Source organism: Mobula birostris, chromosome 30 (genome assembly GCF_030028105.1).
Source record: "Mobula birostris isolate sMobBir1 chromosome 30, sMobBir1.hap1, whole genome shotgun sequence".
Taxonomy (NCBI): domain Eukaryota; kingdom Metazoa; phylum Chordata; class Chondrichthyes; order Myliobatiformes; family Myliobatidae; genus Mobula; species Mobula birostris.
The window spans coordinates 3,337,007-3,356,941 of record NC_092399.1 but is presented as its reverse complement, the minus strand read 5'-3'; positions in this window follow the sequence as shown (position 1 = coordinate 3,356,941).

The window sequence follows — 19,935 nt, the reverse complement described above, 5'->3', positions numbered from 1 at the left end:
TTAAACAGATTAATATTTTTAATTAAGTAACTAAGATGGAGGACCCATGGTGCGATTCCATATTTCCCTCTGCATACTTTCAGCAGCAAAACACTGCCATCTGGTGTTGTTGCAAAAAGTGTTCTTTCAATTTTAATCATTATCTTAACATGTATGAACCCAGAGCCATAACACAGGACACAAACTCCTTACAGATGCTGGCCATGGTTTTAATTTATCCATAAAACACTATAACACTGAATTAGTTCCACAATGTAAGTGCAATTACAAAGCCAGCACGTCAGCACTTCTACTTCCTTCAGAGTTTGTGGACAATCAGCGTGACATCTAAAACTTTGATAAGCTTCTATAGAAATGTAGTGGAGAATATACTGACTGGCTGTATTACAGTCTGGAATAGAAGCACCAATGTACTTAAGTGGAAAAATCCTACGAAAGGTAATGGATATGGCTCGGAACTTCACAGGTAAAGCCCTCCCCACCTTTGAGCACATCTACGTGGAGTGCTGTCACAGGAAAGCAGCATCCATCATCAGGGACTCCCACCACCCAGGACATGCTCCCTTGTCACTGCTGCCATCAGGAAGAAGGTACAGGAGCCTCAGGACAAACAACACCAGGTTCAGAAACACCTCAAACATCAGGCTCTTGAACCAGAGGGGATAATTTCTTGCCCCATCACTGAAATGTTCCCACAACCAATGGACTCACTTTCAAGGCCTTTTCAGCACACGTTCTTGATATTTGTTGCTTATTTATTTATTTACTTATTTATTATTGTTTCTTCTTTTTGTATTGCACAGTTTGTTGTCTCCTGCACGCAGGTTGAAAACCCTAATTGGGCAGTCTTTCATTGATTCTGTTCTGGTTCTATAGGTTTGTTGAGTATGCCCACAAGAAAATGAATTTCAGGGTTGTATATGGTGACATATATGTACTTTGATAACCATATAACCATTAACAATTACAGCATGGAAACAGGCCATCTCGGCCCTTCTAGTCCGTGCTGAACTCTTACGCTCACCTAGTCCCACCGACCTGCACTCAGCCCATAACCCTCCATTCCTTTCCTGTCCATATAGCTGTCCAATTTAACTTTAAACGACAACATCGAACCTGCCTCAACCACTTCTGCTGGAAGCTCGTTCCACAGAGCTACCGCTCTCTGAGTAAAGAAGTCCCCCCTTTTGTTACCCCTAAACTTTTGCCCTTTAACTCTCAACTCATGTCCTTTTGTTTGAATCTCCCCCACTCTCAATGGATAAAGCCTATCCACGTTAACTCTATCTATCCCCCTCATAATTTTAAATACCTCTATGTTCCAAAGAATAAAGACCCAATTTGTTCAACCTTTCTCTGTAACTTAGATGATGAAACCCAGGTAACATTTTAGTAAATCTTCTCTGTACTCTCTCTAATTTGTTGACGTCTTTCCTATAATTCAGTGACCAAAACTGCACACAATACTCCAAATTTGGCCTCACCAATGCCTTGTACAATTTCAACATTACATCCCAACTCCTATACTCAATGCTCTGATTTATAAAGGCCAGCATACCAAAAGCTTTCTTCACCACCCTATCCACATGAGATTCTACCTTCAGGGAACTATGCACCATTATTCCTAGATCCTTCTGTTCTACTGCATTCTTCAATGCCCTACCATTTACCATGTATGTCCTATTTTGATTAGTCCTACCAAAATGTAGCACCTCACATTTATCAGCATTAAACTCCATCTGCCATCTTTCAGCCCACTCTTCTAACTGGCCTAAATCTCTCTGCAAGCTTTGAAAACCTACTTCATTATCCACAACTCCACCTATCTTAGTATCACCTGCATACTTACTCATCCAATTTACCACCCCATCATCCAGATCATTAATGTATATGACAAACAACATTGGACCCAATAAAAATAATAAAATTTAATTTGAACTTTGAACCTATGAACTCACTTTTAAGGGCACTACAACTTATGTTCGGGATTTTTATTGTTTATTTATTGTTATTAAAAGTTCAAAATTCAAAGTAAAGTGAACCTCAAGAGATAGGGGATAGTTCTGAAGTTGAGGAAGAGCCATGACCCTGAGGAATGGTAAAACAATTTCAATGAGACACGCAGTCTACTCGTACTGCCCAGAGACTAACTCTGAGTGTTGAATTAAGGGAGAGAATGCCATCCATCATCTCCTGTCTTTTGCATTATTCAGTCAAACCGTAGTAATATGCATTTCAATCCTGTCTGGCTCAAAGCATTTTCTGAAAACCCTTAGATAATATCCATCTTGGGCTGAATATTTTCTTTTGTCTTTTCAGTCTCAAATTTCAAAATTCAAATACATTGATTATCAAAGTATGTATACATTAAACAACCTTGAGATTCGTCTCCTCCATGGAGCCACAAAAAAAGAAGCACTAAAGAACCCATTAAAAAAGACCGTTAAATGCCCAATATGCAGAGGAAAAGGCAAATCATGCAAACAATAAAAGTAAGCAAATAGTATTCAGAACTGAAGTGCACAGACGTGAAGCCAGGCATTACTGCAGCCAGAGGAGTCCACAGCCTCAGTTCAGCGCAGAGCTGAGTAAGTGTTGCAGTACAGCAAGCATAACTGCCAGTTCCTTGCCTCGAGTCCTGACACCCTGACCTTTTCAATCTGGTCCAGCAATTAAATCGTCCAAGCGTTGGGTCATTTCTCACTCTCAGGGCAGGTCAGGACTCTGACTCGAATGTTGTCTCAGCTCCGCTCATCTCAACTCTATCTACCTATCCAAATGACTCCTCCCTGGTGCAATTGTATGATATCAAATAAAACCACTTGTCGATCCTGGTTAACTTCTCAGAGTTTATGCCTTGATTCTGCTCTGAAAGTTCAATTTGAAGAACTATTCTAAGGTAGCTTATTTCAATCCCGGTGTTCTCTGTAAGGAGTGTGTCAGTACTATCCACTTATTTATCATTTCCAGATTGTCTTCTCTTGCACATTGTTTGTTTGCCAATCTTTGTGTGTAGTTTTTATTCATTAATTCTACTCTATTTCTCTGTTCTACTGTGAATGCCTGCAAGAAAGTGAACTCGAGGTAGTATATGGTGACACATAACATATTTTGATAACAAATTACTTTAAACTTTGACTATCATTTGGATTGACAAGGACGCTAATTAGAAATCCTCCACACTTCAATAAAAGCTGACATGGAATAACCTAACATTCAAATTATGCTGAAGGTCCTATGGCTGTTCATTACTAATGCTTTGCAATAAAGAGGGTCACGCCAACTCCCAAAGGAGCTTTGGTTTAATCCCTCCCCCTTTATTGTGACGGATACTTGCTTCCAGAGCCAAGGGACCTCTTGCGTTTGCCAAGCATGGCTTTCTAAGCAGCAGCTGCCACTTGCAAAATCAAACAGTGTAAGTTAAACTTCCAACTATATCCTTTGTTTTCCTTCTGGTCATAAACGGGGGCCAATCTTCAGTTCTTAAAAAGTAAATTGCAAGCAGTAATCAGCTTGAAGTTAAAACAAAGCACTGGCTAAAGAGCACCTTTGCAAGCAAGCTCTGTATATAGCAAATGCACTGTCTGTAGAAGGTAGTATGTTAGTCCCTGCACCTGGTTTATCGCTGCTCGTCAGTTGCAATACAAAACAATGTTTTTTTTTTAAATTTGGCTTGCTTCAAAACAGACAACACTGTCTAAGTTGTTGAGTTCAAAGAAGCTTGCAGACCAGATGGAAACAAATCACATAGCACACCAATAACAGATCTATCAATAAATTGGTATTTTTGTGTACTCAGGAAGTTAACTTCAAAACATTAATTGTGTCTAGCTGGCATCTCTGTCTCCAAATGGGTTTTAGACCATTTGTGTAAACAGGTTATCTGAAGAAATATTATATAGGTGTGAAGTCACCCACATGACAAAGAAACTGTATAAATGTAGATGGGAATTCAGGCTTCTCAGGAATGGGGTAAGGAACACCACGAAGCACAAGAGAAACATAGGGTGAACTAGAATCCATTCCTTTAGTTTCAATTTCTGTGATGGATGAATAATTCATCTGCATCATTGGTATGTCTTTGTAGTGTATAGGACTTGTACCTGTGTTTTGGAAATCCTTTGAGCTTTGTGCATTATACTTTGTGTTTTAGAAATGTTTTGTAATTTGTAATTGTTTAAGATAGAGATCCTCTGTGAGTTTTAAATGTTTTAAGAGTGTTGTTTGGATTCAAATGTGTATCACTGAAAATAAGTAAACTGGATTTTAAAACTACTTTGGTAGCTGGAAGTATCTTCTCCTTGGTAACAAGGGGGACCCACCACTCAAATAGTGGGTATTGGCTGCTAAAACTCACTGTGGAGAATAAACAGGGAGGTAAACTAGTCTTTAAAGTGGTTGTTGGATGTGTCCGACGGTGACAGGAAACCTGTGTGGGAGAGTTTTTAAGGTGGAAGAGCCGTTGCACTTGGCAGGTCCACTCTCTCGACCTCAGAATTCCCAGTCCAGTGGTACGAATAAACATCACAAACTGGGGTCTTCCTTGGATGCAGTGGATGACCTTGGGTCCTTCTGTATTACATCATGCCCTTCGCTCTCCCCGTAAGCATTACAGAACCACCATTCGGGCCATTGGATCTCATCCGCCCTGTCTGCCAGAGCTGACTTCACGTGCTGAACAGATATGTCCCTAACTCGCTGGGGCAGGAGGCCACTGCCTACCCTCACCTGGTCTAGCCCACCTGTTGAAGCAGTGTACTGGGGTGTGGCCGCTGTCACATGCAAACAGCTACTCGGAGTCACGGGTGAGAGCTGTGAGTCCAGCAGGGACCGAACGCGAGCGAGCTGCTCTGTAACGGACATGCAAGCCCCTTCGCCAGAGGTGCTAACCCTCTGGATAGATAGATAGATATACTTTGTTAATCCCGAGGGAAATTGGGTTTACCTGCAGCCGCACCAACCAAGAATAGAGCATAAATATAGCAATACAAAAACCACAAACAATCAAACACCAAAATGCAAACTATGCCAAATGGAAAATAAGTCCAGGACCAGTCTATTGGCTCAGGGTGTCTGACCCTCCACGGGAGGAGCCTCACATTCGATGAGCGACCTCCCGTGCCGCCAAGTGTTGTATCACAGTGGAATGTGGCCGAAGTCCAACAGTAAAAAGTTCAATATCCAGTCTGCAAACACGTCCCTCGATCGTAATATGCCCCGGATTGCACCATCCGTTGTTAGCCAGAACAATAAGCACCCAGCTCCTTTACGCTTACCGCTCTCAGTGCACTTCCGCTCAGGCGGAACGGTATTACCCACTGAACTCCTCTTCTCCAAAAGTCTGTTGTCTCGACCCCGTCCTCTTTCCTCGGCTTTGTGATCCCCCTCTGTGTGTTTTCCTCCGGATTTCAGCAGGGGTGTCCACCGCTCTGTTCACTAAGCCGGCCGGTATTTGCTGGTCCATGGAATACGCAATACGACCTTGCTTCTGTCCCGCATGTCGGGATGTAACCATTTCCAGCGCTAAAGAAAACCCAAATAAAACTCTCTCTACCAGCATGTTAGAGAGGGTGCAGCTTCGACGTGTTACCGTGAGAAAAAAAATACTAAAAATAACGTAAATTAAAAAGTAAGAAGAAGAAAGTAAGAATAGATCGGAACGGCTGTACCAGGCTGCATGCACGACCGGCGCATGCGTACCATTCACCCCAAAGATTGGGTTGTTACAGTATAATCTCCCGGTAGTGAGAGGACTCGTGGCTATTTATATTGGCTAGGCGTTAAAGTTTTTTTTGGAGTTTAGAATTTCACAATCCGTCAACCCGATACAATCACCATGATTTCCACTTGGATTTTTTTTTGCTACTTTTCGACAATAAATGGCAAGTTATGGAGAACTAAGCTACCAGGAATGCTGGTGGACATTGAGCACCCAGTCAAAACTAGTGTGGGCACAGAAAGAACATGCAAATTCCATACACAGAGTCCTTGAGGTCAAAGTTCATGGCCTATTGAACTTAGACAGGAGGTACCTGTGCAAAGTTCATAGATAAGGAGCAGGAATTCATGTGGGTGTAATTTCCCTTCCCATGCATCAACACAATAGCACACTGGTATTCACTGACAAGCCCTACACAAAGCACAGCCACTGAAGCTTATCCTGGGACAATTATTTTGAACATACAAAGCATCCAGGAGAACCAAGGAGGAAATGGGGAATTAAAATATAAACTGTTGCACCACATGTTTGGCACTGTACAAAAATTCCCTTAATAACACTGCATTAATTTTAAATAAGTGCTGAGAGGTCCACTTTCTTGTACTTTCCACACACCTTCCTCACATCTCATTCCCACCTACCCAAAAAACAGTGGCAATTAAAAATTATGGAGTCCTGAGGAAGGGTCTTGGCCCGAAACGTTGACTGTTTATTAATTTCCATAGATGCTGCCTGACCTGCATACTTCCTTCAGCATTTTGTGTGTGTTTCTATGGACTCCCTTGTTCTCCTTACAAACTTGTTCCTCTGCAAGGCAAGTAAAATTCCAGCCTACTGGCTGCAATTCCATTTCTCTTTGTTTTCTTCCAAAAACACAAAGATTTTGCACTTACATCATTGGTCTTCATGGCAAAAGGTCACAAGAGTAGAATGTGTGACAAGAAGTATGATTAGAGAGGTAAAGGATTGCCAGGGAGAGAGGTAAATAGAGAACTCATATTGATCGTTAATCCAACTTGACACATTCCCTCTATAACAGTCTGCTTTTCAGTTTCTAAATCAATTTTTGACACCAAAAATATTTGAATTTAGCCAAGAAAAAGATAGATTTGCATTTATTTAGAAACAGACTCAGATTTATTATTACTGATATATGCTGCGAAATTTGTTGTTTTGCTGCAGCGGTACAGTACAATGTATAAAAGATTACTATGTTACAAAAAGAAATATATTAAAATATATAAATAGTGCAAAAGGAGAGTATAAAGTGAGGTTGTTTTCATGGGTTCATGGTCTGCTCAGAAATCTGAAGAAAGAAGAGTAGCACACACAAAATGCTGGAGGAACTCTATGCAGAGGAATAAAGTGTCAACGTTTCTGGCAAAGACTCTTCATTAGGAACCTTCATCAACATCATTTAGTCCTGATGAAGTACCTCAGCCTGAAAAGTCAACTCTTTATTCCTCTGCTTAGATGCTGCCTGACCTGCTCAGTTCCTCTAGCATTTTGTGTGTGATATTCTGGATTTCCAGCATCTGCAGAATCTCTTGTGTTTATGATTTGCAGAGGGGATAAAGCTGATCTTGAATTCATTGAGTGTGTGTCTTCAGGTACCTCCTGCTCCAATGGTAGCAATGAGGAGAAGACATATCCTGGATGGTGATAGTCCTTAATCATTTAGTGTATGGGGTATGCAAGGAGGGGTAGCACCTCTGGTGAAGGGGCTTGTCATGTCCATTCCAGGGTAGCTCATTTACCTTTGGTCCTCACTGGACAGTCAGTTCTCACCTGTGGCTCCACGTAGCTGTTTGCATGCGACAGTGGTACACTGCTTGTGTGGTCTAAACGAGGCCGCACACCCCCGTAAGTTAGGAATCTGACTGTCCCAGCTTGCGAAGTCAGCTCTGGCAGACTAGGTGGATGAGATCTACAGTGAGATACAACGGCCAGGAAGGCAGAACTGACTGCAACACTCCACAGGAAGTGAAGGGCATGGCAAGGCGCAGGAGGAGTCACGGTCATCCACTACAACCAAGGAAGAGCCCAGTGTGTGGTGCTTGTTCGAACCACTGGACACAGATTCTGAAGCGAAGAGAGTGGAGCTGCCCCAGTACCATGGGTTTTCCTTTAAAAACTCTCCCGCACAGCTTCTCTGTCATCGTCTGACACGATGGACAACCACCACCACCTCTCACGATATCCTTGTGCTGATAATGATCAAATGATCTGTTCTAGTAATATTCACTAAATAATATCCAGGAAACTGGGTAACCCTCGCGCTTTCTTCAAAAGAGTGCTATGGATTCAGTAAATGAGGACCACCTCAGTGAGATGAATGTAACATCTCATTTGAAAGGTAAACTACGCAGCTGAGTGCAGCTTCAATACCACAATGGAGTGTTGTCCTTGATTTCCCCCACTGTATATAACTTAAATGATATCAACAAAAAATGAGTATCATGAACAAAGTGGATGATCAGTACTTGGAGCTGTGATGTTGTGGCCAGTACAGAGACTTGGGTGGCTCAGGGGCGAGAATAGCTACTTGGAGTACCAGCCTTTAGATGTTTCAGAAAGGACAGGGAGGGAGGCAAAAGAGGTGGGGCGTGGCACTGCTGATCAGAGATAGTGTCACGGCTGCAGGAAAGGAGGAAGTCATGGAGGGATTGTCTACGGAGTCTCTGTGGGTGGAAGTTAGAAACAGGAAGGGGTCAATAACTCTACTGATTGTTTTTTATAGACCACCCAATAGTGATAGTGACATCGAAGAGCAGATAGGGAGACAGGTTCTGGAATGGGGCAGTAATAACAGGGTTGTCGTGATGGGGGATTTTAATTTCCCTAATATCGATTGGCATCTCCCTAGAGCAAGGGGTTTAGATGGAGTGGAGTTTGTTAAATGTGTTCAGGAAGGTTTCTTGACACAATATGTAGATAAGCCCACAAGAGGAGAGTCTGTACTTGATCTGGGATTGGGAAATGAACCTGGTCAGGTGTCAGATCTCTCAGTGGGAGAGCATTTTGGAGATAGTGATCACAATTCTATCTTCTTTACCATAGCATTGGAAAGGGATAGAAACAGACAAGTCAGGAAAGCATTTAATTGGAGTAAGGGGAAATACGAAGCTATCAAGCAGGAACTAGGAAGCATAAATTAGGAACAGATGTTCTCAGGGAAATGTACGGCAGAAATGTGGCAAATGTTCAGGGGGTATTTGCATGGAGTTCTGCATAGGTACATTCCAATGAGACAGGGAAAGGATGGTAGGATTCAGGAACCATGGTGTACAAAGGCAGTTGAATATCTACTCAAGAAGAAAAGCAAAGCTTATGAAAGGTTCAAAAAACTAGGTAATGATAGAGATCTAGAAAATTATAAGGCTAGCAGGAAGGAGTTCAAGAATGAAATTAAGAGAGCCAGAAGGGGCCATGAAAAGGCCTTGGCGAGCAGGATTAAGGAAAACCCCAAGGCATTCTACAAGTATGTGAAGAGCAAGAAGATAAGACATGAGAGAATAGGACCGGTCAAGTGTGACAGTGGAAAAAGTGCGTATGGAAGCGGAGGAGGTAGCGGAGGTACTTAATGAATACTTTGCTTTAGTATTCACTACAGAAAAGGACCTTGGTGATTGTAGATGACTTACAGTGGACTAAAAAGCTCGAGCATGTAGACATTAAGAAAGAGGATATGCTGGAGCTTTTGGAAAGCATCAAGTTGGATAAGTCACTGGGACCGGACAAGATACACCACAGGCTACTGTGGGAGGCAAGGAAGGAGATTGCAGAGCCTCTGGCAATGATCTTTGCATCATCAATGGGGACGGGAGAGATTCTGGAGGATTGGGGGGTTGCAGATGTTGTTCCCTTATTCAAGAAAGGGAGTAGTGATAGCCCAGGAAATTATTGACCAGTGAGTCTTACCTCAGTGGTTCGTAAGTTGATGGAGAAGAATCTGAGAGGCAGAATTTATGAACATTTGGACAGGCATAATATGATTAGGAATAGTCAGCATGGTTTTATAAAAGGCAGGTCGTGCCTTACGAACCTAATCGAATTCTTTTGAGGATGTGACTAAACACATTGATGAAGGTAGAGCAGTAGATATAGTGTATATGGATTTCAGCAAGGCATTTGATAAGGTACTCCATGCGAGGCTTATTAAGGAAGTAAGGAGGCATGGAATCCAAGGGGTTATTGCTTTGTGGATTCAGAACTGGCTTGCCCACAGAAAGAAAAGAATGGTTGTGGATGGGTCATATTCTGCATGGAGGTTGGTGATCAGCGGTGTACCTTGGGGATCTGTTCTGGGACCACTTCTCTTTGTGATTTTTATAAATGACCTGAATGAGGAAGTGGAGAGATGGGTTAGTAAGTTTGCTGATGACACAAAGGTTGGACTCCCAGTGTAGACTGATCAGTCTACTTTCTAAATGGAGAGAAAATTCAAAAATCTGAAGTGCAAAGGGACTTGGGAGTTTTTGTACAGGATTCCCTGAAGGTTAATTTGCAGGTTGAATCGGTGGTGAGGAAGGCAAATGTGAGGTTAGCATTCATTTCAAGAGGACTAAAATATAAAAGCAAGGATGTAATGTTGAGGCTTTATAAAGCACCGGTGCAGTATTGTGAGCAGTTTTGAGCCTCTTATTTAAGAAAGGATATGCTGACTCTGGAGGAGCTTCAAAGGATGTTCATGAAAATGATTACAGGATTGAAAGGCTTATCATGTGAGGAATGTTTTGATGGTTCTGGGCCTCTACTCACTGGAATTCAGAAGGATGGGGGTGACGTCATTGAAATCCATCGAATATTTAAAGGCCTCGATAGAGTGGATGTGGAGAGGATATTTCCTATGTTGGAAGAGTCTAGGACCAGAGGACACTACCTCAGATTAGAGAGACATCCCTTTAGAACAGACATGAGGATGAATTTCTTTAGCCAGAGAGTGATGAATCTATGGAATTTATTGGCACAGGCAGCTGTAGAGGCCAAGTCATTGGGTATACTTAAGGCAAAGGTTGATAGATTCTTGATTAGTCAGGGCATGAAGGGATAGGGGAAGGTGGCAGAAGATTGGGGCTGAGAGGGAAATGAATCAGCCACGATGAAATAGTGGAGAAAACTCGATAGGCCAATTGGCCTAATTCTGCTCCTATATTTTATGGACTTATGGTCTTAAAACCTCTTTGAAAATAGCGTAAAATCCATTTCAACATATACGAACTCCTGGCCTGTGCTTGCTCAAAGCGGTGAAGGAGCATCCAGGCTGACGTTACCTGGTCATCACCGTGGTAATGTAGTGGTTAACATGACACTATTACAGCTTGGGCTATCACAATTTGGAGTTCAATCCCGCACCATTCTCTGTGAAGAGTTTCTGTACGTCCTCCCTGTGGAATGTGTGGGTTTTCTCCAGATGGTTCAGTTTTCTCCCACAGTTCAAAGATGTACCAGGCAGGTTAATTGGTCATTGTAAATTGTTTCGTGAATAGGTTAGAATTAAATCAGGGTTATAGGCCAGAAGGGCCTATTCTGTGCTGTATCTCTATAATTAAAATCTTTTTTAAGTTGAAAAAAATTAAATAGTAAAAAACAAAATCATTAAAATAATATTTACTTGAGATTCATTTAAATGATAGAAATTCATTAAAATTAAGTAAACTGATAATATCAAACTGCTTCGCTGCAGTTACCTTCTCAATCCGGATTGGTGACCTCAGACAAGTTGAAGGGTTTGCCACAGACACCAACTCCTGACTGGTTGAACCTTGAGCTCTGGGTCTCTGGGCTCTAACTGCAGACTTGGTGCTGGGTCCAGGAGCCAGGAGCCAGGCAGACAGTCAGACAGTCAAATTCTCGAGCAACATAGTCCAATCCAAAGTAGATCAGTGGACAGCCTACAATCTGCAGTCACAACAGTAAATGGTGGAAACACTCAGCAGACCAGGTAGCAGATGTGGGGTGTTGGATATGACTCTTCAATTCTTAAATTAGACTTTATTTATTTTCTTTATAGTTCAATGATGAATTATCTGCTTGTATTTTAAGTAGTTCTTATATGCATGTGCATCAGCTTAGCATGTCTCTAGTGGCTGTATGTATAATTCTGGAAAGCTCTGGAAGTTTCTTTGCTCTGCACTGAATGAGTGCTTTTTCATTGGTTAACTTTGAATTGAATAATTGGTTATTTCTTACCTATCATTTGAATGGATTTTTTTCTTTATCTATGGGTATAAAATATCTCAACACAAAGCAGCACCAACCTGCTCTTAACTTTTCTCTCTCTCTGCATCTAGTACACCCCGTCACTGTTCTGTTATTCTTTCCTTTGTTCTATCAACTCTTAATAAAATGATCATGAAGCAACAAGTTTTGTGCCTCTTTCCTGACTTCTGAAAGAACCTTGGATTAAAACACCAGAATCTAACAGTGGAGTGAAGCACAGTTATTGTTTAAGGTTGAAGACAATGTGAAGTCATTAGGCCCTTAGTATCTGAAGAGAGTGTGTGGAGAGTTGAAGAAGCAGGGAACTGTTCTCCTGCAGAGTATATAAGGAAATAAGACAATGCCGGTTAAAATAATGAAGAGTTCAACGGGGCAGAAAGGGAGTAACTGGCTGATGGTACAAGATTGGAACCAGAGGTCTGCTTTAAGATAATAGAAGATTCAGTGGAGAGATGGGAGAATTTTTAAAAATAGTACATCATTAAAACACAATGAAATGTGTCTCTGCCTGGTAGAACTGGCCCTCACCCTCAACAAGTTTTCCTTCAGCTCCTCCCACTTTCTCCAGACTCGAGGGGTAGCCATGGGAACCGTGTGTGCCTTTCACTGGCTACATAGAACAGTCCAGGTACCAAGCCTTCCCTGGTAACGCTCCCCAACTCTTCCTCTGTTACCTTGATGACTGTGTTGGTGCTGCTTCATGCACCCAGGCTGAGCTCGTCAATTTCATTAACTTTGCCTCCAACTTCCACTCTGCCCTTAAATTCACTTGGTCCTGGTCTATCTCTGACACCTCCCTCCCCTTTTTTGATCTCTCCGTCTCCATTTCTGGAGACAAGTTGTTGACTGACATCTTTATAAACTTACTGATTCCCAAGATTACTTGAACTATACCTCTTCCCACCCTATCTCCTGTGAAAATGCTATTCCCTTTTCTCAATTCCTTTGTCTCTGCCTCATCTGTTCCTAGGATGCGGCTTTCCATTCCAGGACGTCAGAAATTTCCTCCTTCTTCAAGGAAAAAGATTTCCCTTCCTCCACCATTGAAGCTGCCCTCACTCACATCTCCGTCATTTCTCGAACATCCCCACCTCCCCATCTCCTTGCCACCTTAACGGTGATAGAGTTCCTTTTGTCCTTACTTGCCACCCCATGAGCCTCCTCATCCAACACATCATTCTTCACAACTTCTGCCATCTCCAAAGGGATCCTACCACTAAACATATCTTTACCTCCCCGTTCCCGCTTTCTACAGGGATCTCTTTCCCGGTGATCACCTTACCCATTCATCCCTCCCCGCTAATCTCCCTCTCGACACTTATCCCTGCAAGTGACAGAAATGCTACACCTACCCACTCACCTCCTCCCTTACCTCCATTCAGAGCCACAGAATCCTTCCAGTGAGGCAACACTTCGCCTGTGAATCTGTGAGGTTGTCTATTGTGTTGAGTGCTCCCAATGCAGCCTCCTCTACATTCCTGAAACCCATCATAAATTGGGAGGCCACTTCATCAAGCACCTCCGCTCCATCAGCCACAAGTGGAACATTTCGGTAGCCGAACATTTTAATTCTAATTCCTATTCCTGTTCCGATATGTTGTTCCATGGCCTCCTCTTGTCCAACAATGAGCCCTTCCTCAGGGTAGAGCAGCAACACCTTATATTCCATCTGGGTAGCCTCCAAGCTGATGGCGTGAATATAAGATCTCCCCTTCCAGCAAAAAAAAATTCCCCCCCTCCTCTTCTTCTGTTCTCCATTCTGACCTCTGACCTCTTCTTCCCTGCCAATCACCTCCTCCTGGTGCCCCTCCTCCTTCCCTTTCTCCAATAGTCCACTCTCCTCTCTTATCTGATTCCTTCCTCTCCAGCCCTTTACCTTTCCCACCCACCTGGCTTCACCTAGCAATCCTCCTTCCCCCTCTCCCAGCTTTTTATTCTGGCATCTTCTCTCTTCCTTTCCAGTCCTGATGAAGGGTCTCAGCCCGAAACATCAACTGTTTATTCCTTTCCATAGACGCTGTCTGACCTGCTGAGTTCCTCCAGTATTTTGTGTGCGTTGCTCTGGATTTACAGAATTTCTCGTAACAATGAAATATGATCTTCTTTCCATGTTATTTCCTCTCAGGTATTTATGCAAATAGAAAGCAAAGTTCATTCCAAATTTCAGTCACACAACCCAATTATCTGTTTGTACATGAACTTCCAGTCAGTGTGTGGCATGCAGACTGTGCAAATAGAGCAGGGAGATTCCTGGCTCGAGCTACCAACAATTTAACTGGCTTTCTTCCATATGTGAAATCTACACGTTTGCATTGGCATGATATGACACTAAACTTCCACAAAAACTTGATTTGACAACTACTACAGTTCCAGTGTCCAGATTATAGAAGGAACATCAAGCCTTTACAGGAAGTGTGAAAGTTTTTCACACATAGATGACGCTAGAACTGGGAGGTTATGTCTATTTGGAAAGATGGAAGGGACAAAGGTTTCTTTTAATAGAATGTGCAGCAGGGTGATTTAGTCATCATCGTCATTATGTGCCATGTCATATGATGTGGGTGATCTCAGTCTCATGACCATGATTGTTCTTGGCAAATTTTTCTACAGAAGTTGTTTACAATTGCCTTCTTCTGGGTAGTGCCTTTACAAGAAAGATGACCCCAGCCATTATCAATATTCTTCAATGACTATCTGCCTGGTGTCAATGGTCACATAACCAGGTCTTGTGATCTGCACCGGCTGCTCATACGACCGTCCACCACCTGCTCCCATGGATTCACTTGACCCTGATCGGCGGGGTGCTAAGCGAGTGCTACACCTTGCCCAAGGGTGACCTGCAGGCTAGCGGTGGGGAGCAGCACCTTTGGTAGAGACATATCTCCACCTCACACCCGTGGAAATGGCTAACACAAGGAGTATAACTTTGAAGCGTCAGGAGGAAAATATAAGGGGGTCTCAGAGGCAGGTTTTTAACACACAAAGTAGTAGGTGACTGGAATGTGTTGCCACGGCTGGTGGTAGAGCTGATGCATTAAGGATATTTAAGAGGCTCTCACATAGGCAGAAGGATGATAGAACAACGGAGGGCTACGTGGGAGGGAAGGGTTAGATTGATCTTAGAGTAGGTTAAATGATCGGCACAACATTGTGGGCCAAATGGCCTGTACTGTGCTCTAATATTCTGTCCTATGTTCTATCCAACACATCATTCTCTACAACGTCCACCAACTCCAAATGGATCCTACCACCAACCGTATCATTACCTCCCCCTCTCTCTGCTTTTCACAGGGGTCGCTCCCTCTGTGATTCCATTGTCCATTTGTCCCTTCCCACTCATCTCCTTCCTGGCACTTATCCCTGGAAGTGGCCTAATTGCTACACCAGCCCTTACACCTCCTCCCTCATCTCCATTCAGGGCGCCAAACAGTCCTTCCAGGTGAGGCAACATATCAGCTATGAATCCACTGGGGTCATCTGTCGTGTCTGGAGCTCCCGATGTGGCCTCCCCCACATTGGTGAGACCTGTCGTAAATTGGGGGACCGCTTCATCAAGCACCTCTGCTCCATCCACCAGGAGTGGAACTTCCTGGTGGCCAAACATTTTAATTCCAATTCCCATTCCTGTTCCGATATGTTTGTCCATGTCCATGGCCTCATCTCGACACATCCTCAGGATGGAGGAGCAACAGCTTATATTCCATTTGGGTAGCCTCCAACCTGATGGCATGAATATTGATTTCTCCTTCTGTTAAAAAAGTTCCTTCTCCCTCTCCCTCCTCTCTTCTTCTATACCCCACTTTGACCCCTTACCTCTTCTCACCTGCCTATCACCTCCTCCTTCCATTTCTCCTAGGTCCACTCTCCTCTTCCTTCAGATACCTTCCTCTCCAGCCCTTGTTTGGTCTGAACAACAACTGAACCTCCGGGCCATGTCTGCATGATTTTATGCGTGGAGTTGCTGCCACATGATTGGCTAATCAGCTATGTGCATTAACGAACCGGTGTACAGCTGTACCTAATAAAGTGGCCACTGTTTGTACACTCAGTGGCCACTTTATTAGGTACAGCTGTACACCGGTTCGTTAATGCACATAGCTGATTAGCCAATCATGTGGCAGCAACTCCACACATAAAATCATGCAGACATGGCCAGGAGGTTCAGTTGTTGTTCAGACCAAACATCAGAAAGGGGAAGAAACGTGACCTAAGTGACTTTGACCCTGAAATCATTGTTGGTGTCAGATGCGGTTGTTTGAGTATCCCATAAACTGCTGATCACCTGGGATTTTCACACATCTCTACAAAGGTGCAGGAGAAGATAACATCCAGTGAGCGGCGATACTGTGAGAGAAAGTGTCTTGTTACTACAAGAGCTTCTTCTTTTAAATTTTAATCAAGTGGTCTCTGAGCACATATGAAAACCAATGCAGCTGAGCTCAAAAATCACTATTGGTTTTACTGGTTAGTAGAGCAGACATCAGTGGTTCTCAACCTTTTTCTGCTGATGGTCCATTTGTATCTTTCATCTACCTCTGTGGCCCCCCAACCGCCATAGTCTCCATTAATTACTAAAGGCTTTTTTTCGTCAACTGTACAAACTATTCTAATATACATTGTAATTATTCTAATCTCCTTTCTGGAAAATAGTTGGAACTAAAGATGGTGCCAGAAGGCCATAAGACAATAAGACATAGGAGCCAAACACACCTCGTATATTAACCCCTTCATTCCCAGAATTGTCCTCCTGAAACTCCTCTGGATTCTGAAATGACAACACATCCTTTCTGAGATATGGGGCCCAAAACTGTTGACTATACTCCAAGTGCAGCCTGACTGGTGTCTTATAAAGCCTCAGCATGATCTCCTTACGTTTATATTCTACTCCCCTTGAAATTAATGCCAACATTCCAGTTGTTTCCTTTACCACAGACTCAACCTGTAAATTACCCTTCTGAGAGTCTTGAATGTTTGAATTTTCTCCCCATTTAGATAATAGTCTGCACTATTGTTTCTTTTACCAAAATGCATTATCACACATTTCCCAACACTGCATTCCATCTGCCACTTTTTAGCCCATTCTTCCAATTTGTCTGAGCTCTCTGCAATCGTAGTGCTTCCTCAGCACTACCTACCTGTCCACCTATCTTCGTATCATCTGCAAATTTTGCCACAACGCCATCAGTTCCATTATCTAAATCACTGACAAATAATTTGAAAAGTAACTGTCCCAATACTGACCCCTGAGGAACACCACTAGTCACTGGCAACCAACTAAAAAAGGCCCTTTTTATTCCCACTTGCTGCCTTCTGCCTGTCAGCCATTCCTCTGTCGATGCCGGTATCTTTCCTGTAACGTCATAGGATTTTGTCTTGTTAAACAGCCTCATGTGTGGCACCTTATCAAATGCCTTCTGAAAATCCAAGTAAATGACATCCACTGCCTCTCCTTTGTCCACCCTGCTTGTTACTTCCTCAAAGAACTCTAACAGATTTATCAGGCAAGATTTCCCTTCACAGAAACAATACTGACTTTGACTTATTTTATCATAAGTCTCCAAGTACCCCAAAACCTCATCCTTAATAATGGACTCCCAATACTTTCTCAACCACTGAGGTTAGGCTAACTGGCCAAAAGTTTCCTTTCTTTTGCCTTACTCCCTTCTTAAAGAGTGAAGTGACATTTGCAATCTTCCAGTCCTCCAGGACCATGCCAGAATCAAGTGATACTTGAAAGATCATGACCAATACATCCATTATCTCTTCAGCAACTCCGGGATATAGTCCATCTGGTCCAGGTGACTTATCCACCTTAAGACCTTTGAATTTACCTAGCACTTTTTCCTTTGTAATAGAAATGGCACTCACTTCTGCTCCCTGAAACTCCCTGAGGGGGACGGTTGATACTCTGGCGCACTGCTAGTGTCTTCCACAGTGAAGACTGATGCAAAGTACTCATTTAGTTCATCCACCATTTCTTAGTTTCCCATTACTACCTCACCAGCATCATTTTCCAGTGGTCCAATATCAATTCTCAGATGGGCGACTTCTCCCAGCCCATCTGCGGAATAGTTTAAATTCTGCTTCTCTTGAATGCCTTTTCTTTCTTTTTCAAGGTAGCTGGGCTCCTGTCAAAGTCCGTTATCTACAGCTGCACTCAAACTCTGGTCCTTCTTGGTGGTAGGTTCCACTCTCAGAGCTCGCCGATCAGCCGCATTTTGATACCCCCAGGGGAGGCCTGGAAGACGGGCACCTCTGGGGTGCGGACTTGCATGGCCCTGTGGATGACCTGATTCTCTGCCAGTGTCGTCCAACTGAAGCGACACGGGAGATTGGAACATCGAGACAGCGGGTGTGGCTGTCAGAGGCCTCTGCACTCGGGTGACTGCTCTTTCTCGCTCTCTCTCGATGGTGAGAGACAGTTTGCTGCCAATTCTCGCGTCGGTGGAACTGGAAATAAAAAAGCGACGCTGCGCACTGTAAGATCATGACAGAGAGCTGTTGTCTCCCCTCTCACTGTGGATGGGGTGACACTCCTCTCTCCCTTGTTAGTGAGAGAGAGTCTGTGGCACGTTGAACTGTTGGCTACAGAATGGTTTCTGAGGGACCGCAGATCATGGCCTCTCTTTGGGAGGTTTTGCCTTTGCTGGCATGGTGGGTGGTGGGAGGTGCTGATGCCTTTTGCTAGAATAAGTGGGGGAGGGGTATGGTTGATTCTATTGCTGCTACTCGTTTGTGGGAGAGGGGAGGGCATTTCGGGTTCTTACATTTTTCTGTCATTCGTTCTTTAGAGGTTTTACTTCTGTTTCGTGGGTGTCTGCAGAGAGTAAGAATTTCGGGTTGCATATTGTATATATTCTCTGATATTAAGTGGAATCATTGAACCATATGGTCAACATTTATGTTTTAACAGGGTATAGGTATTATGATATGTTAAATATAATGTTACATGTGTATGTGGAAAGTTAAACTATGTCCAAGCTCTGAATAGGATACTTTATTTATGGTATACCATATATAATATTCTTCTAAACTGCAACAAAAAGATGCTTAATATTGTTTCTTTGGGTATTTAGCAAGGTCAGGAGGAGGAGAAGATGGCGGCGTGATGCAGCACGGGCGGGCTCTCCGGTGATGAATATCTGTAATCTGTTAAGTAGGATGCCGTGCATAATCCTGATTTGATGGAGACGGATGTGAGAACACGGAGGAACATCTGGTGAACCTTCTGAAATGCCTGTTTCGCTGCCGCTGCTACTGTGTGATCTGAAATCTCCGGAGGGGAAGGCCCCAAGTCCTCAGCTTTGCCTGTTGCTTGGCGGCCGGGGCCAGGGTCGAAGTGCTCAGCAGAGATGGTGCTCGGTGCTCAGTGTCGGAGGGCTAGGTCAGAGGCTCGAAGTTTTCGGACGGACTCAGTCAGACTGTGGTCGTGTGCTTCCAGGATGCTGCATTGGCAAGTTTGTGGCGCTTGGAAGCTCATGGCAGGGAGAGTTTCTTCCTTCAACCGTCTGCGTGAGATGATGGGCTATCGGGACTTTGAGACTTTTTTTTTTACCGTGCCCATGGTCTGCTCTTATCAAATTATGGTATTGCTTTGCACTGTTGTAACTACATGTTATAATTATGTGGTTTTTGTCAGTTTTAGTCTTGGTCTGTCTTGTGTTTCTGTGATATCATACTGGAGGAACATTGTATCACTTTTTAATGCATGCATTTCTAAATGACAATAAACGAGGACTGAGTGTCCTCATAATCTAATCTAAAATCCTTGAGATTGATGCAAACTAACAAATTCTTGAATATCTGGTGCATTTTAGATAAAGATAATCGAAGGTCATCTCTTTTCACAACATCAAGACGGTTATGAGCTTTTGACAGCAGGTGAAGGGCTTGACTAAAACCACATTCGCACTCCCTCCCCTTCCCCCCCACCCCACACACACAGGCCTGACTGTTTGCTGCCTCATTTGCATTATCTAGCATATTTTCCCATT